This window comes from Oncorhynchus gorbuscha, linkage group LG17, assembly GCF_021184085.1.
Source record: "Oncorhynchus gorbuscha isolate QuinsamMale2020 ecotype Even-year linkage group LG17, OgorEven_v1.0, whole genome shotgun sequence".
In the NCBI taxonomy this organism is placed as follows: Eukaryota; Metazoa; Chordata; class Actinopteri; order Salmoniformes; family Salmonidae; genus Oncorhynchus; species Oncorhynchus gorbuscha.
Window position 1 is genome coordinate 4249595 of NC_060189.1, and position 5000 is coordinate 4254594.

A 5000-nucleotide genomic window follows, 5' to 3' on the forward strand; every position below is an offset into this window, starting at 1 on the left:
GAGAGAGAGAGAGAGAGAGAGAGAGAGAGAGAGAGAGAGAGAGAGAGAGAGAGAGAGAGTAAGACAAAATCATGACAATCATATCCTTAGCTCTAGACCAGCACTGAGGAATACCTAACCTATATTCAATTTAACATCATGTTGACATATCTCTCCCTGTCTCTCTCTCCCTGTCTCTCTCTCTCTGTCTCTCTCTCTCCCTGTCTCTCTCTCCCTGTCCCTCTCCCCGTCTCTCCCCATCTCTCTCCCTGTCTCTCCCCATCTCTCTCCCTGTCTCTCCCCATCTCTCTCCCTGTCTCTCCCCATCTCTCTCCCTATATAACGTGAAAGATGATCTCTACATCCATTCTGTCCTCATTACACAACAAGCTCTACTCCTCTGAGTCAGGGCTGGTGTTCATAGAGCAAGGTCTGATCAGTCTCTGAGTCAGGGCTGGTGTCTATAGAGCCAGGTCTGATCAGTCTCTGAGTCAGGGCTGGTGTCCATAGAGCCAGGTCTGATCAGTCTCTGAGTCATGGGCTGGTGTCCATAGAGCCAGGTCTGATCAGTCTCTGAGTCAGGGCTGGTGTCCATAGAGCCAGGTCTGATCAGTCTCTGAGTCAGGGCTGGTGTCCATAGAGCCAGGTCTGATCAGTCTCTGAGTCAGGGCTGGTGTCCATAGAGCCAGGTCTGATCAGTCTCTGAGTCAGGGTTGGTGTCCATAGAGCCAGGTCTGATCAGTCTCTGATTCAGGGCTGGTGTCTATAGAGCCAGGTCTGATCAGTCTCTGATTCAGGGCTGGTGTCTATAGAGCCAGGTCTGATCAGTCTCTGAGTCAGGGCTGGTGTCTATAGAGCCAGGTCTGATCAGTCTCTGATTCAGGGCTGGTGTCTATAGAGCCAGGTCTGATCAGTCTCTGAGTCAGGGTTGGTGTCCATAGAGCCAGGTGGAAAAAAAATGGTGGTTCATATTAGATCTCACACAGCCAGCCACTGTGCCAGTAAAACAGGAGAAGAGAGACAGAGTCGAGAGAGAGCGAGAGAGATAGAGAAAGAGAGAGAGAGAGAGAGAGAGAGAGAGAGAGAGAGAGAGAGCAGGAACCAAGACTACATTTAAAAAAATCATAAATACAGACATTGTCATCCTACAAGAAACATGGTATAGAGGAGATGGACCCACTGGTTGTCCTCTAGGTTACAGAGAGCTGGTAGTCCCATCCACCACACTACCAGGTGGGTGGTATAGAGGAGATGGACCCACTGGTTGCCCTCTAGGTTACAGAGAGCTGGTAGTCCCATCCACCACACTACCAGGTGGGTGGTATAGAGGAGACAGACACACTGGTTGTCCTCTAGGTTACAGAGAGCTGGTAGTCCCATCCACCACACTACCAGGTGGGTGGTATAGAGGAGACAGACACACTGGTAGTCCTCTAGGTTACAGAGAGCTGGTAGTCCCATCCACCACACTACCAGGTGGGTGGTATAGAGGAGACGAACCCACTGGTTGTCCTCTAGGTTACAGAGAGCTGGTAGTCCCATCCACCACACTACCAGGTGTGAAACAGGGAAGGGACTCAGGGGGTATGCTAATTTGGTATAGAGCAGACATAACTCACTCCATTAAATTAATCAAAACAGGAACATTTTACATTTGGCTAGAAATTCAAAAGGAAATTATCCTAACAGAGAAAAATGTCCTCCTGTGTGCTACCTATATCCCCCCACTAGAATCCCCATACTTTAATGAAGACAGCTCCTCCATCCTGGAGGGGAAATCAATCATTTCCAGGCCCAGGGACATGTACTAGTCTGTAACGACCTAAATGCCAGTGACAGCATTCCCTCCCCCATATGCCCCCCTACACACTATGACAACATAACCAACAAAAACAGGTCACAACTCCTGCAGCTCTGTTACATCCTGGGTATGTACATAGTCAATGGTAGCTTCCAGGGGACTCCTATGGTAGGTACACCTATAGCTCTGTCGCACGCTGGGTATGTACATAGTCAATGGTAGCTTCCAGGGGACTCCTATGGTAGGTACACCTATAGCTCATCTCCTGGCAGTAGTACTGTAGACTACTTTATCACTGACCTCAACCCAGAGTCTCAGATCACAACAAAATCACACTCTATTTGAACAGAGCAATACTCAATCATGAGGCATCAAAGCCAAAGGAACTGAGTAATATTAAGTAATATTAAGTAATGCTATAGATGGAAGGAAGGTGGACATCTGCCAAAAACAATTAGGCAACAACAAATGCAATCCCCTCTAGACAATTTCCTGGGTAAAACGTTCCACTGTAATAGTGAAGGTGTAAACGTGGCAGTAGAAAATAATAACAGTATATTTGACCTCTCAGCTTCCCTCAAATCTAGAAATGTCAAGTGGGCAACCTAAGAAAATGAACGACAATGACAAGTGGTTTGATGAGGAATGCAAAAACCTCAGAAAGAAATAGAGAAACCTGTCCAACCAAAAAAATAGAGACCCAGAAAACCTGAGTCTACGCCTTCACTATGGTGAATCACTAAAACAATACAGAAATACACTACGGAAATAGAAGGAACAGCACGTCAGAAATCAGCTCAATGTAATTGAAGAATCCATAGAATCTAACCACTTCTGGGAAAATTGGAAAACACTAAACAAACAACAACACAAAGAATTATCTATCCAAAACAAAGATGTATGGAGATGTATGGAGATTTATGGAGATGTATGGACATGTATGGAGATGTGTGGAGATGTATGGAGATGTGTGGAGATGTATGGAGATGTATGGAGATGTATGGAGATTTATGGAGATGTATGGAGATGTATGGAAATGTATGGAGATGTATGGAGATTTATGGAGATTTATGGAGATGTATGGAGATGTATGGAGATTTATGGAGATGTATGGAGATGTATGGAGATGTATGGAGATGTGTGGAGATGTATGGAGATTTATGGAGATGTATGGAGATTTATGGAGATGTATGGAGATGTATGGAGAGGTTTGGGTAAACCACTTCTACAATCTGTTTGGGTCTATAACAAAAAACAAACAGCAAAAACATATACATGATCAAATATAAATCTTAGAATCAACTATTAAAGACGACCAGAACCCACTGGATTCCAGAACAAACTGGATTCCAGAACCCACTGGATTCCAGAACAAACTGGATTCCAGAACCCACTGGATTCCAGAACAAACTGGATTCCAGAACAAACTGGATTCCAGAACCCACTGGATTCCAGAACAAACTGGATTCCAGAACCCACTGGATTCCAGAACAAACTGGATTCCAGAACAAACTGGATTCCAGAACAAACTGGATTCCAGAACAAACTGGATTCCAGAACCCACTGGATTCTCCAATTACCTTGAATGAACTACAGGATAAAATATGTGTTGATGATATCGTAAAGGAAATTATAAAATATACAGACCACAAATTCCAATTGGCTGTACTAAAACTCTTTAATAACATCATCCTCAGCTCTGGCATCTTCCCCAATATTTGGAACCAAGGACTGATCACCCCAATCCACAAAAAGTGGAGACAAATTTGACCCCAATAACTACCGGTGGAATATGCGTCGACAGCAACAAAGGAAAATCCTCTGCATTATCATTAACAGCAGACTCGTACATTATCATTAACAGCATACTTGTACATTATCATTAACAGCAGACTCGTACATTATCATTAACAGCAGACTCGTACATTATCATTAACAGCAGACTCGTACATTATCATTAACAGCAGACTCGTACGTTATCATTAACAGCAGACTCGTACATTATCATTAACAGCAGACTTGTACATTATCATTAACAGCAGACTCGTACATTATCATTAACAGCAGACTCGTACATTATCATTAACAGCAGACTCGAACATTATCATTAACAGCAGAATCATACATTATCATTAACAGCAGACTCGTACATTATCATTAACAGCAGACTCGTACATTATCATTAACAGCAGACTTGTACATTATCATTAACAGCAGACTCGTACATTATCATTAACAGCAAACTCGTACATTATCATTACCAGCAGACTTGTACATTATCATTAACAGCAGACTCGTACATTATCATTAACAGCAGACTCGTACATTATCATTAACAGCAGACTCGTACATTATCATTAACAGCAGACTCGTACATTATCATTAACAGCAGACTCGTACATTATCATTAACAGCAGACTCGTACATTATCATTAACAGCAGACTCGTACATTATCATTAACAGCAGACCTGTACATTATCATTAACAGCAGACTCGTACATTATCATTAACAGCAGACTCGTACATTATCATTAACAGCAGACTCGTACGTTATCATTAACAGCAGACTCGTACGTTATCATTAACAGCAGACTCGTACATTATCATTAACAGCAGACTCGTACATTATCATTAACAGCAGACCTGTACATTATCATTAACAGCAGACTCGTACATTATCATTAACAGCAGACCTGTACATTATCATTAACAGCAGACTCGTACGTTATCATTAACAGCAGACTCGTACGTTATCATTAACAGCAGACTCGTACGTTATCATTAACAGCAGACTCGTACGTTATCATTAACAGCAGACTCGTACGTTATCATTAACAGCAGACTCGTACGTTATCATTAACAGCAGACTCGTACATTATCATTAACAGCAGACTCGTACATTATCATTAACAGCAGACTCGTACATTATCATTAACAGCAGACCTCTACATTATCATTAACAGCAGACTCGTACATTATCATTAACAGCAGACTCGTACATTTCCTCAGTGAAAACAATGTACTGAGCAAAGTGTGCCTTCTCATCAAGGCAAAGGGTGTCTACTTTGAAGAATCTAAAATATATTTCGATTTGTTTCACAGTTGTTTGGTTACTACATAATTCCATGTGTGTTAATTCACAGTTTTGACGTCTTCATTATTATTCTACAATGTAGAAAATATTAAAAAATTAAGAGAAACCCTGGAATGAGTGAGTAG

At 42.1% G+C, this 5000-nt stretch overlaps 2 protein-coding genes across 4 annotated transcripts in view; both read right to left on the reverse strand.

Annotated features, from left to right (window-relative positions):
* Positions 1 to 5000, reverse strand: part of LOC124001333 (deubiquitinase DESI2-like) — a 1147470-nt gene that overhangs the window by 950820 nt on the left and 191650 nt on the right. The window lies entirely within an intron of this gene.
* The window catches only part of LOC124001322 (alpha-actinin-1), a 115121-nt gene that overhangs the window by 39202 nt on the left and 70919 nt on the right, over positions 1 to 5000 (reverse strand). The window lies entirely within an intron of this gene.